General features: G+C 42.9%; 1 long non-coding RNA gene across 1 annotated transcript in view; it reads left to right on the plus strand.

Moving 5' to 3' along the window:
• Positions 1–21,679, plus strand: part of LOC136793407 (uncharacterized) — a 516,365-nt gene that overhangs the window by 182,826 nt on the left and 311,860 nt on the right. The window contains exon 2 of the long non-coding RNA XR_010838619.1: positions 17,973–18,080. This is a non-coding gene — a long non-coding RNA (uncharacterized lncRNA). The remainder of the gene's footprint in view (positions 1–17,972; positions 18,081–21,679) is intronic.

Genomic DNA, 21,679 nt, shown 5'->3' on the forward strand with positions numbered 1-21,679 from the left:
TTAGCCCTCCGCAACAATACCCCATTCTTTCATGGTGCAGCTTGATAAACATGTCCTCATATATGAGGCTTGGAGGCTTATACCCCAGGCTCAAATCATGGCTTAACCACTCCAGGAGGAGTTCTCTCATGCGTTCTGTGACCTTGGGCATGTTATCTATCCTCTTAGAGCCTCAGTTTCCTCACCTGGAAAATGGTGACAGCCCTGTGCCGTAGGTACTATTATTCCTGTGAGTAGGAAATAAGCTGTAATGCATGAAAGACTTACCACATGCCTGGCATATAGTAATCGCCCAACATAGGTAGCTGTTTTCACTGTGATTACCTCTAACAGAGAAGAGGTAACCCCCCTCTGAATTTTGGAAGAACTGTGTACCACTCTCAGGGGATTTATCTCATACTGGTTTGTAAATATTTTTTTCATGTGTTCCCTCCTTAAGGATTGCAGACTCCTTGGGGTTGGGGAACTATGTGGTATCTCTATGTGAAGGGCCTGCATGGTAGACATTCAGTAAATGTTTGCTGAAGGTGTGGCGTGGTCCTGGGAAACTGGCCAGGGTCCTGGACAGTCTCCTTCCTCTGCCTTGTTTCAGGAATAAGCAAGTGTGTGCTCTTCATGAGAGGAGTCTAGGCCCCCCTGTAAGTCCCACTAGTTTTCAGAGTAGCTAAGGGAGATCCTCTTCCCAGGCCTGAGTGCCCAATATGTGGCTTGAGCTACTCACTCTCTAGGGAGGATTGCTGCCCTTGTCATCCCCGTCCCCGCCATTCTGTGTCCCCTCCCAGGGGCACGGGTCCAGGACCGATTGCTTCTCTTCCCTTGCCATCTGCTTGATTCCCTGTGGATCTTTCTTACAGCTTTGGTTGTACAAAAGTCTTTCTGCCAGTCTCCAGTTAGTCTTCAGGGAGAATTATTCTACATATAGATGTATTTTTGAAGTGTTCGGGGGGGGGTGGGGGTGAACTCTACCTCCTCCTACTCTGCCATCTTGGTCTCCCCTGGAATGAAGGATACTTTAAAGAAGGAGGCCGTCACCCCTTCTTTTCAGTATGTGTGATAATGGCGTGGTGTGCAATGAAATTAGATACATATTCCCAGCATGGTTGCAAAAGAATGGGGAAAGACCGTTGCTTTTTGTATGTGAGAAAAATTATATTGTAAAGACATTCAAACAACTCTTTAATAATTCTTACCGAGCTAGCATTGGTTGAGAATTTGGTCCCCAGGCCAGTTAATACTACTGTGTTATACTCTTTTTTTTATTTATTTTATTTATTTTATTTTTTTTGCGGTACTTGGGCTTCTCACTGTTGTGGCCCCTCCCGCTGCGGAGCACAGGCTCCGGAGGCGCAGGCTCAGCGGCCACGGCCCACAGGCCCAGCCGCTCCGCGGCACGCGGGATCCTCCCAGACCGGGGCACGAACCCGTGTCCTCCGCATCGGCAGGCGGACTCTCAACCACTGCGCCACCAGGGAAGCCCTATACTCTTTTTTTTAACCTACATCTTTATTGGGGTATAAATGCTTTACAATGGTGTGTTAGTTTCTGCTGTACAACAAAGTGAATCAGCTGTATGTATACATATATGCCCTGTCCTGTTAACATGCTTCAGATTTCTTAGAAGCTTTTCATTCTTGTCACGTTTGTCACATGATAGAAATAACTAATAGAAAATAGAAAATAATTGCGTATTTAGTTGAATATTTTAGATAATCGGAGGTCCCTATGCTTCTTTCCTCTTCAGTATGGTCTGACTTAAACAACTCTCCAGAGAACTGTGCAAATCCCAGCCTGTTTCCTGAGCATTTTCTGAAATGGCGAGAGAGGATGTTAAAATAAGTGCCCTCCTCCTTGTCCCTGCCCCAGCTGTGTATAATAGGGAAGAGGTGGAGATCACCCCGTGACATGATTGGAGAGCATCCTGACTCTGTAGGCTCAGAGGCCGTGTTGATGGTGGTGATTCTTGGAGGCCAGGAGGGAGGAATTACGTGAGAAGGGGGTAGAAAAGTGACAAGGCCAGTGAATCTCAAGGAGCCTCACCACAATGCCTTGCATGAATAGATGAGCTGTCCTTCGAGTCCCTTTCTATTTCTCGGGCCCCACACTTCATCCAGAGCCCAGATGGCAGGCACTCTGTTTATCTACGTGCATGTGAGAAAATTGCACTCATCTTATTAGAGTACCATTATTTCGAATGCGAGGGAAGTGATGATGTTCAAATAAGCAGGTTTGGGAAGTTCAGGTGAGGGATTGAGTTGAGGGAGTACAGTAATAGGTAGTACTCTTAAATGAGAAGAGAAAGAAGATGGCTTAAATCATGTGGCCTGCTTTCACCTGTCTGGAATTTGAGTCAATTGCCAATGTCAGTGACCATACCCTCACAAAATGGCCTGCCTGTATTATTCTTTTGGCCTAATGTTCTTCACACAGTGGGTGCTTGATATTGATTGCTGACTGCCTGGTAAGTTTCACCAGAAGGCAGTTCTATGATCTGAGCTTCTATTGTAACCAGCTACAATGGGTTTGATTCTCTCTGGAATAGTGGCTGCAATCAATGTGTAAACTGATGGTGTACCCTCCTCCTGAGATAAAATTGATGACAGCCATGCTGTGTGTGTTCCAGGGAAAAGTGAATGCAGGGAAGGCCACTAAACTATGGTATTTTTCCCTCAGTGCTTCGTTACACATGAATTAACCAGGAAAGATTGCACCTAAAAAGAAATTCATCCATTGAGGCACAGTGAAAAGCATTATATCGTGGAACTGTTTCAAACTCTTTAGTTCTTTTTGTTGTTGTTAAGAAGAATGAGATCCTGACAAATGAGAGGGAATGCAGTTGGGTTTGTCCCAATTTTATGTAGAGTATCAAATTAGGTTTTGAGTATTTGCAAAGCGATAGCTCAAGATTGATGGCTGGAAAGCTGATAATCCAGAAACGTGACCCAGCACAATATTGTCCTAATTTGCTTTGTGAGGATTAATTCAACTATTTTCTATTTTCATGGCAGTGAATATACAGTGTGGTACAAATAGTGCCCTGTAAACAAATTCTGAGCTTCTTTAATCTTTGCAAATATCTTAAGTTGACCTTTTCTCTGAGTGTCCTTTAGTAGGTTCTAGGATAGAACACAAAAACATGTATGGAAAGCCATGGAAGGTAGAAGACTCCAATCAAAGAGGATAATGGTCCATTGGACCCAGTGTTCATTCCAGGAGTTCCATTTTTCTGTAATAATTTAGATGCAGTTTTGACGGTTTGTTGACAGTTTCTCCTTGGCCACAACGACTGCAATACTAGAAGTGAAATTCCACTCTAGTGAAATATATGAAATCTTCCCATGTTTAACCTGACTCTGCAATTTTATTCCAGCGAATATAAGCAGTAATGATATCAACAGAAGAAATTTGGATTGCTAGCTTGGCTGTGGTCTCGAATATCATCTAGGATATACGCTCACTTATTAGGCCTCACAACCTCTGTCAGAGCAGTGGTTTGGAGCGTGGCCACACTGAAGAGCTAAGAAAGCCAGCCTTGAATCTTCTCCTCACACATAGGCACACAGAATGTTGTTGCTCACAACTTAACAGATCTTTTAAAGTTTAGACATCAGAGGTCCATGTTAGAGAATCTCCATCATAGAAAGAAGCCAGAGGAGAGTAGTGGCAGTTTAATTACGGCCAAAGCGATTTTAAAACAGTAAAAGTATTTTGCTAAAATAGAAGTGATAAACTCTGAGATAATGCGGCCAGAGGAGCAGTGGCCATATAGGAGTCTCTTCCTTCCCCCACCCCTGCCCCATGTTTCTTAGTTTAGCAACCAATGTTCTATTTCAGTATTTTAGGACTCTCCTGTTTTATGAGCATCCTGTTAATTAGCCATGTGGTTTCTATAAAATTGTTCCCATAGTATTGGTGGTAGCTATTTGTGGCTGCCAGAAACCCCTGACTTTTAAGAAATATCCTTATACAAAGAAAGGGCAACATAATAAGTACCAGATAATATGTGATTGACAGTAGACATTAATAGAAATGGGTTCAAGATCCCAGTCTTAATTTAGCACACAGGGACTGAATAAATGTAACATATCAATAAAAAGGACATGTTGTGAAGTTTCATAATTTCAGTCTTTGTCCTGGTAGGCCAAGGATTTAGTCCTACAAGGATATGAAAGTTCCTTTAAGTATCATTTTGTGAAGACCTGGATCCATTTTTTCCTTCTTTTGCTTTGATGAAACCCTTTTGGCCACATTGCATAGTTGTGAAGAGTAATTATAGATTCCAGTGTAAAAGAAGAGAAGTAAAATATTTGGAAATAAAAGAAGGAAGGCTACTTGAAGCATGTAAAGTTTAGTTCGTTGAGATGGCCCAGGAGAATCCTCACAGGTGGGATGCTGCTCTGGATGCTACTCAGCAACCTTTTGTGTCTCTGGATCACTTTACCTGAACTTCTAGACCTAGTGGATTTCTCCCTTGTCTGAATGAAAGCACATTCTCCCTCTGGGAGACAGTAGAGTGTAAAATTGAAAAGCATGGCCTTTGGGATCAGGCTGTATTCAATTCCCAGTTCCATCATTTACTGGGTGAACTTGGGGCACTTCAACTACTCTGGGTATCAGTTTCTTCTCCTGTAAAATAGGGATACTCGTCATATCCATGCGGTAGAATTATTGGGAAGATTAATCACTTAAACTCAACATATAAGTACCCAAGATAAGTCAGTGATTGTCACTATCACCCTATTAGCTCTTTGTTTTTAGTCAGTATATTGGGTTGTAATGATGCACCTAAGAGATCCTGAGTTCATGGAAGGCAGGAGCAGTGACTTCTGAATGTTTACAGTCATTGTGACACCTAGCACAGTGTCTCAAAGGGAGTAGGCACAGGCATGCAGAAAACTGACAAATGAACTTTTGAAACATTTTCAGCAACAGTAGTTTTTGGTTTAAGCATCATTTATCCAGCACTTTAATAATTAAACTCAATCCCTGTCCCTTATGTATTAGCAAACCTTTTTATAATGATTGAAAATCTCATGTGCATCAAACATGTCTTGTGTGTTGGAGCTCTGTATTTTCAGTTGGCTACGTTCCTACTTGGGAGCTAAGAGCGATATCCCCCGCCCCCTACCAGTTCTTTTTACATTTCATGGTTCAAGTTGTGAAACTGAGGGCACACCTTCTGCATGTTTCCTGGTCACTTCAAATTCCATCAATACTGCTCCATCTGGCAGAGTTCTGTGGTGGTGTGGGCTAAGAAAAAACTTCTATTCATCTTCTTTTTCTGTCCAGGCAATTATTGACCTTCTTTCATTCCTTCTCTTTGATGGTATTTAACCTTGTCCTCCACATGGTTCGCTGTCTGATTTCTGATTTTTTAACAGGCACTTAGTACTGCTACTTCTCAACACTTTTGGCACTTCAGTGATTGCCAAGTTAGTTCAGCTTTTTCCTAATTTGGACTTTTAACAGCCTTCCTTTTAGACTCTGGGGTTTGCTAGAATTGTGGCTCTGCACACAATTTGAGTGAATTTAACTCAACACACCAATCCTAAATGCTTGAATTTGATCAAGTCAGTGAAACTCTTTTTCTCTTCTTTTTTTTTTTTTTAAGTTCACCTCCTGATTCCAAGTTGTCAGTTAGACTCAGTTTTGAGCCAAGTTTTTGGGTCTTTTTTTTTTTGTGGGGCGGGGGAATATTGGGTGGTGTGTGAATAACAGAGAGTGCTTTTTACACATATAAAATAAATATTTTTCGATAACTTTAGGGTCTTACCCAAACTTCTATTGCTGAGACTAGTTATTTTTTTAATAAGTTTGTCTCCTTTTCTTAAATCCATAATTATCCATGTAATACTTGACTTCTTAAAGATATATTTCATTTTCACCTATGTTATTAATGGTGTCCTAGGCTGGGCAAATGATGTTTGTACTGAGACTTATAATCAGAGTTCATCATCATCATTCATTAGTTACAAATATAGTAATGATAGCTAGCTATATATTGTCATTAGGTATTAGACTGTGCTAGATACTTATTTAATCCTCACAACCATTGTAGAAACTGGGTATACTTACAATTCCCTTTTTACGGATAAGAAAACTTAGTTGTTAAATAACTTTCCAAGGCTAAACAGCTTTAAGGTATCATAATTAGTATGAAATATAGATATGTAAATTGGCATTTAGTTGGTTGGTCTTCCACTCTGTGAACATTGGCCATTGCTTGTGCTTTGGATAAATAACACTTTCTCTTCGCTTCTCTTGTTTTGATCTTTATAAAACGAACACAGACACAAACAAGTGAACATGCAGCTCTCTCTCAGGATGACTTACTCCACTGCCTCCCTCATTTTAGCTCTTGGGACTTGTCCTTTTCACTCCCTTTGGCTTTGATACTGGAATGACCCACAGACTTTGACTAGCCCTTGCCCATCATGGACTTTGGGGTCCAATTTTTCAACATATCTCTCTGACTCGGTTCATCACCTACTCCTACTCTACTATGTATGTCCTGTTTATATTCTTTTGGCTTTTCACCCATTGGTTGGCACCTCCTTTGGCTTTTTGTCCTTTGTCCTCCAAAGTAATGACTTGATACAGTCCCAAGTCATTATCTACTAGAGAAAGGACATTCAGAAGCTCAGCCTCTCTGCTTTTGCCCATGTCGAGGAAAGAAAGGATTCCTTCGCTGAAGCTCAAGTACAATGAGAACCAGAGAAAGGGATACTCTCTTCTGAAGATCTTTCTATTCTGGGTAATTGTCATTACTCCAGGGTACATCCTCTCCCTTTTACTAGACTGCTTTGAAACAATCCTCTGAACCAAGGCTAACCATATATTGGTACCATATGCAGAAAATGGTATAATTGTGTGGTTACCTACAATTTATATTAAAATATTTTGCACAAAATCTAACATTTAGGTTTAATGCATCAGCATTTCCTAGTGTTTCATAAAGAGAGCTGTGACTCTCAGCTATTCCACCACCCGAAAATATTTGATAACACCAGTCTTATAAGGAGAACCCTAGCCGAAATCTGGGCCAGAGATAATGTGACACAAGACAGAAATTTTTTGGTGGGCCTAAGGGAAAAGTTTAGATTCTAGACATCAGGGTACTGAGCAAATCTAAATAGGGCACCATAGTGTGGAGCTTTAAGCCCTTGAAACATGAGGCCACTGAGTGTCTAGAGTTAAGGCAGAAGACAACAAAGCCTAAATCTTTATCCGCATTTGATGTAGGCCTGGGCTATCATCTTCAAGAGAGTGTTTCACAGGGGAGGCAACCAGGCAACAAACCCCTCCAGACACAAGAGGAACAGAACTTAATATGAGCCATGGGGGGGATGGTCTAATGGCTGCCTGCTTGATTTCTGGCTCCATGCTTCTTTTTTAAATTTTTTAATGAACAGGTCACCTACCTCATTACTCTTCTCTCTCTTTAAAACTGGGACTTAGGCGGGTGCATTATCCCAGCCTATGCCACCATGACCATTTCCTCTTCGAGGAAGGTGTTGACTTTATAAATACAGATCCTTTATGAAACCTTAATGAGGTTATCTATCAACAGTGATGTAATAAATATGCTTACTCACTGAATTAGTATTGGCCCTCTGTGTGTTACCTCTTAATATGCTTTTGTTATGGGCCTTACTTCCTTTAGAAACATGTATGCTAGAAAGTAGATAGAACGGCCCCCAATAAAGGGATGGCCACAAGTCAAGCAGAGGAAATGCCCTTGGGATTTTTTTCTACTTCTTCTTTGTACTTGGGCCTCTCACTGTTGCGGCCTCTCCCGTCGCGGAGCACAGGCTCCGGACGCGCAGGCTCGGCGGCCACGGCTCACGGGCCCAGCCGCTCCGCGGCACGTGGGATCTTCCCGGACCGGGGCACGAACCCGCGTCCCCTGCACCGGCAGGCGGACTCTCAACCACTGCGCCACCAGGGAAGCCCTACCCTTGGGATTTTTTAAGGCATCGTCTTAAACCTGATAATTGTGGGTGCCAGAGGAGAGCTGGAAGGGGACAGAAAACATGTTGACGAAAGGGAGGGAGGGGCACGTAAGCAATAGACATAGAGCCCTGTGTAGAACCACAGGCCTCTCCTGCCTCAGAGTCATGCTCTGTAACCTGATCATGACCACATGGAAATGCCTTCCTTTACCAGATGTAGGGGTAACCTTCTGCTAAACTGTGAGGGGGCAAAATTTATGTCCCCAGGTCACCAACAAAATGTGATCTCCTTGGACCCCTAACTCAAGGAAGCTTCTTTCCTTCTTTATTCTTTTCTCATAGCTTCCTGTGGCTTTCCACGATGGGATGCCTCCGTAACCCTGTCTTTCTACAGAGCTCTTCATGGTCAGCCTCTGTCACTTCTTTCTTGCTTTCTCATGTACCAGAACCTTTATGTCTCTGGAGGTCAGGGCCCCAGCCAAGTGGCCTAAGGTTCAGACAGGACTGTGGTCCCAAAAGAGAAAGGCAATTTAAACGTAAACCAAGGCACAAACTAGTTTTATAAATTGTGCACAAATTGTCAGGATATGGCAGCATCTCATTCCAGATACCTCAGACACTGGGCTTCTTGTTGTCACATTAATTGCAGATCTTATTTCCTGATAAGGTAGGCAGTCCTAATGTGACACTACCTTGGCTGGGATTGCCTTCGGGAAGTAGGCAGGCTGAGTTACAGGGGTGGAGAAAACAAGGACGGTAACGTGGAGCTTTTTAGCAAATCCCTCAACACCATAACTTCATCTTATCTCATTCAACGGTTTAGTCCACAAACATGTATCTAGCACCTGCCATGTACGAAAGACTGTGCTAGGCACCAGCATCCTGCCTGTCTGGCCTGTAATGAGGATCAGCCTTATATCAGCAGATAAGTCATACTGATTTCCTGCTGGGGTGCCTGTACTTCTTTTTCTGTATATACTATGAGGCTGATTCAGTGAAAAGAAAATAACTAGGCAAGGGACAGGAGATCTAGGCTCTAGTTTCACCTATACCACTCACTGGGTCTTGGGTAAATCATATCTCTTCTCTGGATTTAGTTTCCTCCTTGACGCATAAGGGGTTTGGGCCAGGTTATCATTAAGGTTTTTTTTTTTCACACTTGATGAATCTTTTTGGTTACATGACTCTCTAGCCATCATTCATTCAGTCATTCATTCACTCACCAATGATCAGCTTTGAAAGGGGAGGAAATTGAAGATAAAGTGAAGATCATGAGCAAAAGATGTTCCTGTTATGGCTTCTATTTCCTGAGTATCCTTGAATTAAAGCCCCAGGAATCAGAGGGTTAGTAAAGCAATGGGAGGAAACCCTTGTGCTCATTCATTGTTTATCCACCCACAGAATAGTTGCTGGCCTCCAACAGGTCATGTCTTTTTTTTTTTTTAACATCTTTATTTGAGTATAACTGTTTTACAATAGTGTGTTAGTTTCTCCTTTACAACAAAGTGAATCAGTTATACATATACATATGTCCCCATAACTCTTCCCTCTTGTGTCACCCTCCCTCCCACCCTCCCTATCCCACCCCTCTAGGTGGTCACGAAGCACAGAGGTGAACTCCCTCAACAGGTCATGTCTTAATGAATGCAGTGGGCGCTCACCAGACACAGTGCTAATCAGATGTCCTGTGGAGAACCGAATGTGTGGTAGGCCGCCACCCAGAATAACGACCAATATTCACAGCCAACACAGAATTGTCTTTATAGTCAGGAAAGCACAATGTGGAGTGAGGTGAAAGGTAAACTGAAGAGACCCTGGGCTGGTCAGTGAGAGTTACATCTGGCTGGGAGGAGGAGACAGAATGAAAGCAGGCACACCTAGCTCCCGGCAAAACTGCCTGGTTTTAGGCTCATTTTCTCACCTCCCCCTGTCTTCTCCTGTGTGCTGCTGGAGTTTAGGAGAAGGAAGAGATTGCCTAATTTAAATGTTGGAAAAGCTCACTCTCTGAGAAGCCGGTAGAATTTATCTTTGTTGTCTCCTGACAGCTCTCTCTCCATGTCAGTGGTTCGCAGGCAGAGTCAGTATTGCTCCCCAGGGGACATTTGGCATTGTCTGGAGACATTTTTGGTTGTCACAACTGGGGGTGGGGTGGGGTGTATTCCTCTTATCCTTTGGGTAGAGGCTAAGGATGCTGCTGAACATCCAATAATGCACAGGACAGATGCTTTATAACAAAGAATCATCCAGCCCCGGGCTTCCCTGGTGGCGCAGTGGTTGAGAGTCCGCCTGCCGATGCAGGGGACGCGGGTTCGTGCCCCGGTCCGGGAAGATCCCACATGCCGCGGAGCGGCGGGGCCCGTGAGCCATGGCCGCTGAGCCTGCGCGTCGGGAGCCTGCGCTCTGCGACGGGAGAGGCCACGGCAGTGAGAGGCCCGCATACCGCAAAAAAAAAAAAAAAAAGAATCATCCAGCCCCAAATATCAATGATGCTGAAGTCGAGAAACCTTTAGGTGATTCATGCATTAAGTCCTTCAGAGCACCTACTGTATTCTAGGCCCTGTGCCAGGTTCTGGGAATACAGTGATGAAAAAGACAAACATGCTGTCTGCTGTCATGGAATTTGCACTGGGGAAGACTGAAAAGAAAGAAGGAGCAATAGCTTCCTTTCATTTGTTGCAGGTTATAATAGGTTTCTTTCTTTCCCCTGTCAGCCCTGATTCCCCATGCTAGTTCATACGACAGATGTTCACTGGATACCTGCTCCAAGTCAGATATTTTGTTGAGGAGGTGATGATGCTTAAGCCAGATGTGATCTCTGCCCTACAAAAGCTCAGTCTATTGGGAGAGACAGACATGGGAATAAACAATTGCAACGCTAGATGGTAGCTTTAATGGAGGTGTGTCCAGAGTGCTATAGGAACATACATTATGAGTGTGCAAGCCCTTTTTTGGGGTGATGATGCCAGTGAAAACTTTGTTCTTGCAGCTGGGTCTTAAACAAATATTTTGAGTTCCCTGGACAGAAGCTGAGAAAGGCAATCCTGTTTAAAAGACCAGCATGAACAAAGTCATATGGAGTGAACATTCATGTGTCTTGGTGACATGGCCGTGGCACGGTGTGTCTAGCCTGTGGGCTACCTGAGCGAGAGGGCTGGAGAGGCAAGCTGGAGCCGTAACAAGGAGGGTCTTATAGGATATGTCAAGGTCCTTGAAAGATGTTTTAATCGGGATAGTGATGTGGTCAGGTTGCTGCTATAGGTGGGCAGGACTTAATCAAGCCCACCTTCAGCTACAGCTACCACGATTAGGTTTATTTACTGCAGTCTTTCCTGAACCCCCCAACCAACGTTGTTTTCTGTCGCTGATGTCTCATTGTTCACCGTAACGGCTTCTACCTCTACCAAGCACCTGGGGGCCTGACATGAGCCTGGAATCCTTAGGGTGATCGGCCTGCATTCACCATTGATTTGATTCTGCTGGAATCATAGACTACTGAGTTTGGAAAGGACCTTAGAGGAAGGGTAAGAGGAAGAGACTAACATTCAGTGACCGCTTCCTATGTGCTGGTAACAGTGCCTCCCTCATTTCCTATGTATCTTCAGTACTTACTGCTCAGCAGAAGCTCAATAGATGTTAATTATCATCATGGTTGTCACAACCTTGGCTCATATATTTATCACAACAGTTGGAGACAGATGCTACTGTTGTTTCCATTTTGTGTAAGGGAAACCTGAGAGCCAGAGCTCAAAGTATCAATGCTTCTGAAACTAGGTAAGTAGACAGATGTTCACTGTGGTAACAAAGCAAAAGAAAACACGTGAGGAAGAACATGTCTTTGCCAGGCTGTGTCCATTGGTATTTTTGGATCTAAGCACCGTTGTCTGTCTGTCTGTCTTTCTTTCTTTTTTAGACATATACTTTTAAAATTGAAGTATGGTTGATTTATAAAGTTGTGTTAATTTCTGCTGTACAGCAAATTGATTCCATTATACATACATATACACAATTTCTGTATTCTTTTCCATTATGATTTATCACAGGATATTGAATATAGTTCTCTGTGCTATACAGTAGGGCCTTATTTATCCATCTGTATATGTGTATATAATAGTATACATTATAGTATAGTATAGTGTACATTGTATCCATCTGTATATAATAGTTTGCATCTGCTAAGCCCAAACTCCCACTCTGCCCCCCCCCGCCCCTGGCAACCACAGGTCTGTTCTCTATGTCTGTGAGTCTGTTTCTGTTTTGTTAATAAGTTCATTTGTATCATATTGTAGATTCTACAGATAAGTGATATGTGGTATTTGTCTTTCTCTTTCCGACTTACTTCACTTAGTATGATGCTCTCTAAGTCCATCCATATTGCTGCAAATGGCATGATTTTCATTTTTTATGGCAGTGTAGTATTCCATTGTATACATGTGCCACATCTTCTTTATCCATTCACCTCTTGATGGACATTTAGGTTGTTTCCATGTCTTGGCTATTGTGAATAGTGCTGCTATGAACATAGGCGTGCATGTATCTTTTTGAATTATAGTTTTGTCCAGGTATATGCCCAGGAGTGGGATTATCAGATCATATGACATCTCTAGTTTTTTTGAGGACCTTCCATACTGTTTTCCATACTGTTGTCTTTCTTTTGAGGGGGAACTTTCTAATTTAAGAATTTGATTTTACTTGGTTCAGGAAAGCCTTCAGAGGGAAATGGCTATGATATCAATTTTGGTTAAACCCTACCCAGTGGTTTTCAAACTTTCAACTATGACCCAAGTAAAAAATGTATTTTATAGTGAAACAAACATATTACCAAGAAAACCTTAACTTCACCCTATGTGACACATTCTTAGATTTCCCATAATATATACTCTATTCTTTTCCATCACATTCCATTAAAAAAAAAAGTTAGTTCTGACCCATGGTTTTAAAAAACACTGCTTAAACTATCTTATACATAAGATATACATAAGGCTTGTATACATAAGGCTTGCATATACATAAGGCTTGCAATCCAAAGGGGCCTCATCTGACCAAGCAATGATCAGTTCTGGATACAGAAACCACATTGCCTACAAAATCCAGCTGGAGTCCTGAGCTCCTTTTTAAGCAGTAGCTGCTCCACAAAGAAAACCTGGCCAAGTCAGGCAAGAAGCTCAAGGGTGGGTACAACATTCTGTAAGCATAGGAAATACATGCAAACTCATATTAAAGCAGCATAAATAAAAATGCATATGACCCTCACAAAAGAAATGATGTTGCTGGACTCAGATACCATCTCAGAGGGCCATCCATCGTGTGCAGTTTTGAGGGGGGAGAGCAAACCCAAAAGGTAAGACTAAAAGGTTGGCACGATACTAAGTAGGTCACTGCCTTTTCTTTTCTTTTGGCGTAAAGTGGGATAGTATTTAAAACCAAGGATGAACTAACTGTTTTGGCCCTATCTTCTTCTAGTATCTTGGCCCCTGGGCTTCTCCTCCCTCTCTACACTACTGCCCCATGCTAGAATATTCTGGCAATGTTTTGCTTTTTGTTAGGAGTAGAATGTGCACCAGGCTCATTACACTCAGCCAAGGCTTTCACAGGTTTCCAGGCCTTGCTCCCGATCATACGTTATGTTGTAAACAGCACGAGATTTGTTTTTGTTTTTTACTGCGTGAATAAACTTTACTTTAAAGTCACTGGAATTTCATATATGTAGATCACAATTTATATGCATATAAAATTATTCTGAATAACAGGGAGAACTGACTTTTGTGCAAGTAAGCTAGACTTTCAGAGAAGCAGTGAACTCCATTGAAAGATATGCCAGAAAATGAACAGAGTAATTGGTGCTGCTTTTACAGCCTGATCTTTGTGGATTATTTGTAGCTTTTCTTTCTTAGTATTTGATTCCTTAAGAAATACTTGATTAAGCAGGACATAATTAAACAGGAAATAAAAATTTCCTAAGTTAACGTATGATCCTTCTCTCATCATTCCAATATTTAACTGGAATATTAAAAGTGGTTTCCTTTTAAATATTTGGATTTTCTTATTTCTGTTAAACTTTAAATGATAGGTATCACCAGGAGAGGAATAATGATTGATTCTCATGCTTAGTGTATAAATTAAATCTTACAGGTCTTGAGTATAGCAATGTATCTGTTGAATAACAATTTCAGTAGATTTATTTACATGGATAAACAGGTATAGTAATCTGTTTGACAGTGTCTTTAAATGTCTTCTCAAGATTATTATAGTGATGGTTTAGGTACAGCTGGAAGCCAAAAGAATTTTGCTTAAAAAAAAATCAGTGTGTACACTTCAGTGTTGATAAGTAAGGGATTATTAGTAGTGCTTGACTTTTATTTCTTTATTTTTTATTTCTTTATTTTTTAATATCTTTATTAGAATATAATTGCTTTACAATGGTGTGTTAGTTTCTGCTGTATAACAAAGTGAATCAGCTATATGTATACATATATCCCCATATCCCCTCCGTATCCCACCCTTCTAGGTGGTCACAAAGCACCGAACAGCACGAGTTTTGTATGTGCAGAGGGAAGCCTTATTGGGACTCAAGACGTTTGCATATTAGTAATGCTCTGGAAGCTCTAGAGAGTGAGTTTCTCTTTTTATCCCTGGGGATACTTCTAGCAACAAAACCCTTGGCAAAGAAGCTCCATTATTTGAATGTTGCTGATTAAAAGGCAAAACACCAAAGGCTTCATAAAGCATGTAAAACGGTTTGATTTTCAATCTTGTGATAGAAATATCTTGGTGCATAGCTTCTCTTTTTGCATCCCCCTTACAACGTCAATCCTCCCATGCAGCTGAAAGACAGTTTCCCACATAGCCAGGTGGGAATGTGTTCTCTTTCTAAACCTTTTTTTTTTTTTTTTTTTCTCGCTCAAAGGCAGACTTGCCTCCCTCTCCACCCCTCCATCCCATAGGGTCCCTCTTCCATTTTGCTGAATAGTCAACGTGTCCCCTTATCCAAACAAGAAAGGAATGATGCCATTCTTTAGGATACTGGATTGACTGAGAAATTTATCTATCCCAAAGAGTTTTCTTGCCTCTAGGCATTTATAGTTTAAGCTTTTCATTCTACAGTGAGCTTCAACTTTTATAAAGGAATTTCCAGCCTCGGCAAGCAAATATGGAGATTTGGGGAGGGGTCAAGAAAACCCCTAAAGTCTCAATAGGCCTGCAGTCCTGTGAAACTTAAGGGAAATCTTAGACCTTTTGAGGTTAAAGGAGAGACAAAAAGAATGACCTGTGATTGATCCTGATGTATCGACCACCTGTAGTGCTCCCCTCTGCCCCATCCCCTGGCATACTGCTCTTCTACAAAAATAAAAGCCCATATTGGCTCTGCTGAGGTTGTTGGAGGCCTGGTCTTGACAGGGGCCAGGAGTCGGGTCAAGAATCCATTCGCACTGACTTGCTCCATGATCAGAGCCCACTCTATCCCAACAGTCTGCCAGAGCACCTCTCCCCTTGCTCCCTGCTACAGCACTAAATTTCACCCACTTTCTCATTTGTACATATTTTCCAGCACCAGTTTTATTTCCCATTTGTTTCTTTCTTTATTTCTGCCAGGGATGTATGTTATGCTTCTTTTTTTGCCATTTCTGCTGTTGACAAGGAAGTCCTTTCCTTTTTAGTAATCTCTTATTTTTTTATATTTTAAAGATTACATTTTACCTTTTTTGTTTGTTTGTTTTAACTTGGTAGACTGTTATTTGCCAGGAGAGGAAAGAGAATGGAGACACTGGAATCCCTGTAATGACCAGGTCAGGTTTTAAAAAATTTATTATTTGTTTTTTAATTTTTTTGAATTATTTTTTTGGCTGCATTGGGTCTTCGTTGCTGCACGCGGTCTTTCTCTAGTTGTGGCGAGCCGGGGCTACTCTTCGTTGCGGTACGTGGGCTTCTCTTGTGGAGCACAGGCTCTAGGTGCACAGGCTTCAGTAGTTGTGGTGCATGGGCTCAGTAGCTGTGGCTCGTGGGCTCTAGAGCGCAGGCTCAGTAGTTGTGGCGCACGAGCTTAGTTGCTCCGCGGCATGTGGGATCTTCCTGGACCAGGGCTCGAACCTGTGTCCCCTGCCTTGGCAGGCAGATTCTTAACCACTGCGCCACCAGGGAAGTCCTTTATCTAATACATGCATGTTTCCTGAAAGCTTGATGGCAGATTGCTGGCCTCAGTAGGTTGCCCATTGGATGTTAGATGGCTGCATAGTCCAGTCAATTTTCATTGACTCCATTTTCAAGGGGCAGAGGTTTTCATCTAACAGCCTAAGATGTTCCATTTTTAATACTCTTTTTGCATAATTTACTATGTGCCAGGTACTGTGCTAGTGTTTCACATGAATCATGTGACTTAGTCCTCACAACATTCCTCTGAGATAGGTTTGATTATTAATATTCTATTTTAAATTTTAAGGAAATCAGAGGATTTAAGGATCATTCCCCAGGTCATACAGGAAGTTTGACTCCTGGATCTAGGATGACTGGTTGTATGTAGGAGCAGATATAAGGAGTGATTAGACTGAGTCATGGAAACAGTGATTTGAAACAGATGTATCTCTGGCCCGGGTCTTATACTTTTATGTGTAGGCCCTCAGAGAACACACAGGTAGTTGTGGGATTGATGGCATATTAAATAGTTTTGTTTATGGATTGTGTCTAAGGAGATATTAAAGGTTCTCACCTTGTGATTCACAAAAAGCATGCTAGAAAACTTAATTATTGGTAACAGGATGTGGTGGTGTTTTGCAGTGAGGCTAGGACTTTGAACAGTGTATTACCCAGAAGCCAGAGATGGGGTTCCAATGAAAAATTTTTAGTCTGTCTCACACAGTATTTGGGACATACTTGATGTCTTGCATTTTATCCGGCAATCCTACCTATAAGCCAATTATCCATAAACTGTAATCTCTTACCTGCTCCCTCTGGTGAGAGTTTTCGAAGCCCTTCTCAGCTGATGTCTTCAACTTACTGACTCTGCCCTGCCCAGTTTGTGAGTTTCTGATCAATACTGCAAACAAGCAAGCAAGCAAACAGAAAAGCTTGCTGTGTATGTGGTATGCCCTCTTCACATGCCCAGTGATCTCAGCTGCCTTTTCCCCGCACCAGGTGTACTTACCGCAGACCTTATGAATCCTGATTAATTTCCTAGCTCTTCTGCTAAGACTTGCATTCCCTAAATTCCACCTCGTTTTGTGACCCTTACCTAGCCCAAGTGTTAACCCTTTTCCCTTGGGAGCTGAAACCTGTCACTCAGCCCCAATTTCTTTTGTCATCTTTTCTTCAAACTGCCTGGAGCCATGATTCCTGGTGCTGTGTGCTTGGCTTTGGGTATTGCCATTGTCTGGAGATTGCCTGTTGTCGTGGCCCCTCCCGTAGACCTCATCTCCCATCCTTTCTAAGATGGCAACTCCAGCCCAAATCAAATGAAGTTTGAAAATTTATTGGAATAGTGAGTACCCTCCTACTTTACAACCACAGTTTACGGGCTAAGCCACATAGCCACGTCATTTCCTTTGTCCCCAAACTTATCCCGTTGCAGCCTTCTCTGCTTTCTCACTGGCCAATTTTCCCGAAATGGATATTGCTGTTTGCACTCATTCACTCACTCCCTTAGCCCTGTGCTATGAACAACTTACCCGAAGGACAGGAAGGCCCCCCTGCATCAACAACAATGCAAGGCTATGAAACAAAGCAATTTTTCTCCTAAAGCTCAACTGCCTATTTGCTGTTTGCAAAAGGAAAAAGGGTAGAGAAATAACCGAGCTTTCTCCGCTTCCTCTGACTTTCAAGGAGCACATTAATATGGCTAGTTAGTGCTTTCCAGTTTATGCCATCAACATTGTAAATTCAGTAGCTTAAGTCTCACAGTGATTTTGGTATAAGCCTTTAATCTTAGTAATGATTCCTTGATCAGCTGTGTCCCTTCCAATTCAGAGGTCATTAGAGTTCCCTGTTGAGAACTCCCCAGCTGTTACAGTTCACTTTATGTATATTTATTTACAGGGCTTTTGAACCACATTTGGGTATGCAGGATATCAGCTCCTTTTAGAAGCTGGCGTTCCAGATCATTTCCTGAAAGTGCAGCAGAGCTGGGAGAAAACCAAACCCAAGGTACAGTGTGTCTGTGGTGCTTGAGATGGGACTGGCATCCTGCTTTAACTACCCCAGGGTTAATGGCAGGCCTGCCAGAGCCCTTTGTTGCTTTCAAAAAGGCCAATTTGAAACAAAAAGCCATTTTCCAGGTGGGATATCATTTTGTTGGCAAAGGCAGCACATTTAGATACGGAAATCAAAATGATCCACCGAAAAGTGAAAAAGTTCAGTCAAACTGTTCATTTGGTCTCACTCTGAGCCCAGAGCAAAATGTACTTGCTTGAAACATCAGGCCAAAAGGGTTTGCATCTAGAGACATGAGTAAAAAGACTTCGTAGTGATCAGAGTGAAGATGAAATTCCAGGCGGTGATTAGAGGGTTTAGAAGCTCTGCTCTACTGCTAAGTAGTTGTGTGAACTTGGTTAAACTACTTAATGTCTGTGAGACTCAAGTTTCTGCATTTGTGAAATAAGGATAAGGATACCTACCTCAAACAGTACTTCTGGGATGAAATGTGATAACACATGTAAACTGCCCGGTGTGATGCATAGGCAGTGACCACCAAATGACAGCTGTTGACATTGTTATTTCTAAAGGAGTCCTCGGAAATAGCAGGTTCCCTTGTACTCGAAGGGTTTTTTTTTTTTTTTTTTTTTTTTCTTACTTTTTAAAAATGTTGGACTGGGGGGTCAGAAGCAGGCAAAAAATCTTCAAGCCTCTATTGGTTGAGGCTAGAGCCCAAATGATAATAAAGCTTTTCTCTGTGATTATATTGTGTCGCCAGGAAGAAATATAATTTGTTTTACAAAAATTCAATTTAGGGAACTCTTCTGGAACCTACTTGCATAAAGCAAGGCACATCTGTGCAGCAGTAACAACACACAGAAGCACTTCTGTTGAAAAAGTGTCTTCTAGTAAAGTGGAAAGAATGTACTCAGTCTTAGCCTCCAGCTGGGAAGGAAATTTAAGAATATTGCCTGAAGAAAGGCTAGTAAGCATGAGGTGTGTGTCATGTCTGATCATTAGGTGGTTCGGCTGGTAAAATATAACATACACCAAGACTGCAAGCACCGTCAGATACTCGGTGCGGTGCTTGCAGAATTGGGCTCCTTTTATTTACTTTTTCAGATTCTCCCTCAAACTTCCTTCGGTTATCCAAAGAATGACCTCAGGGATGCCCAGCCGGATTTTATCTCTTTTTCCATTAGCTCTCCCATTCTGCCACCAGCTTTTCTTTACCGTAGTGATCAATAGTGAGATCTCTTTCTATGAAAAATAACAAAGCCCTCAGCATTGCCATTCTCTTAGTGACTGTGGCTGGCTGAGCCTCAGGCCAGGAAGTCAGCCTTGTGGCTATTGATTTGATTAAGCTTTGTGAAGGAGAGGGGGAGGAAAGCTTCTTGTGTTGCTGTTAGATGAGCTAGTTCCCATGACTAATCCGGAGCCTGAATACAAAGCTGAATAATTGATACAGAAGCGAGAAATTGAGATACTTATGGGGGAAAAAAAACCAGATCAGATTCATGTGTTGTGTCCAATGGATCCTCTGATGGTAACTAAATTCATTAAGGTTTGACTTATGAAGTACGCCATGCTTAATTTTCTTTGGAAATAAAAGTAAAACCAGGCACTTTGGACGGTCCTCTGAAGACCGCTGGTCTAGCCAGTAGAGAACATGGGTAGAGAGACCACTGTGTGCTGTTCCCTTGAGCTGCTTACGGTTCTCAAGTCCGCTCCCCACCCACCTCCAGTTAACTCCCCTCCCCCAAGAAGACACTGTCACAGAAGCATCTCCACAAAGAGGCATGTCCAGAGCGGGGGTGGGGGGAAGCAAATGCCATGACCAAGTGCCAAGGAGATTCAGGCGAAAACAATCTCTGAAGGTTTCATGGAACTGGTTTATGTGCAGCCGAGTTTTCAGAGAAGGAAGAGAAAAGTCCTATCATCCCTCTGGGCCTCCAGCCCACAGTCTGTACCTGAGGGGAATGTAGTGATTCTGAGGTTTTGACTAGTTCTAACATGATATGCATCCTGTTCTAATAACTACCTTTCACTGCATGATTTTTTCTGTGCTAGGCAGTAGGCTAAGGGCTTTGCATACCTAGTCTCATTTAATTCTTAAACAACCCAAAGAAGGAGCCAATATAGCCATCCCTGTTTTAAAAATGAGGAAGCCGCAACCCAGAGAAGCAGTTTACCTAAGATCACATAGCTAGTAGACGGCACGGTTGAGATTGGGCTCCGTCCTCCCTGACTTTAAGTTCCTGGCTTCATCACGTTCTCAGCCTAGTGCACATAACTGGCAAAGCCATTAGATCCTCTCCTCACTTCTGGCTCGTGAGTCCTCACTGAATATCAAATGACACTGTGACAGACACAAGCCATCCTGAGCATTGGCTTCACCTGGATTTGCTTTCCTCCAAGAAAGCTCTCATCCAGTAACTCATTAATGGCTATTATCTGAGATTCGGGGTTACTTGATTAAAAATTCTGAGCTCACAGAGAACAGAGTCCCATTAGAAAGGAACTTGGAGCACAAATACTTCAGTTACGAGATGAGGGGGTCAGGCTTGGGTGGGGATCTGTAGTGGAATGCCCTGTGCAATTAGGACAAAGTTTAAGTTTGAAGACATTGGGAAGGCGTATAAATCAGCTTACCGTAACTGCTAGAACCCCCAATTCCCGCATCTCATTGGCATTACACCTTCAAAGTATATGTCTGGGGCTTCCCTGGTGGTGCAGTGGTTGAGAATCCACCTGCCAATGCAGGGGACACGGGTTCGTGCCCCGGTCCGGGAAGATCCCATGTGCCGCGGAGCGGCCGGGCCCGTGAGCCATGGCCGCTGAGCCTGCGCGTCCGGAGCCTCTGCTCCGCAACAGGAGAGGCCACAACAGTGAGAGGCCCGCGTACCACAAAAAAAAAAAAAAAAAAGAAAAGAAAAGAAAAACATGGTACACAGAGCTGTACATAGTAGGTGCTCAGTAAATAGTGCATATTAAAATTGGAGCCACTGGGCTTCCCTGGTGGCACGGTGGTTGAGAGTCCGCCTGCCGATGCAGGGGATATGGGTTCGTGCCCCGGTCCGGGAGGATCCCACATGCCGCGGAGCAACTAAGCCCGTGAGCCATGGCAGCTGAGCCTGCGCGTCCGGAGCCTGTGCTCCGCAACGGGAGAGGCTGCAACAGTGAGAGGCCCGCCTAGCACACACACACATAAAAAAAAAAACCAACAAAAAAAACAAGGCAAAGTATATGTGTGTTACATGTCACTGACCAGTGCGGGACCGCAGTTGAGCTCTGCTCCACTCAGTTGTCAGGGTCTTAGCCTCTTTCCGTCTAGGGGCTCTTCCATCTTGTAGGGCCTGGGTATCTTCTGGCATCTAAAGCAGGCGGGTGGGGGGGACAACACAGAAGGCACATCCACTTTTCAGCTCTTTGGCCCAGAGGTGACCAAAATCACCTGTGCTCGTTGCTGAAAATTAGTTCCGTGGTCCCATGTAGATGCCGGGGGCTTGGAAAGTAGAGTCTGGTGGTGTCCTCGGGAAGAGGAGGGCATCAATTTTAATGGGCATGCACCATGTTCTCTGCCACAAAGAAAACAATGCAGGGAGTAGGCA

Source organism: Kogia breviceps, chromosome X (assembly GCF_026419965.1).
Source record: "Kogia breviceps isolate mKogBre1 chromosome X, mKogBre1 haplotype 1, whole genome shotgun sequence".
Lineage (NCBI taxonomy): Eukaryota > Metazoa > Chordata > Mammalia > Artiodactyla > Physeteridae > Kogia > Kogia breviceps.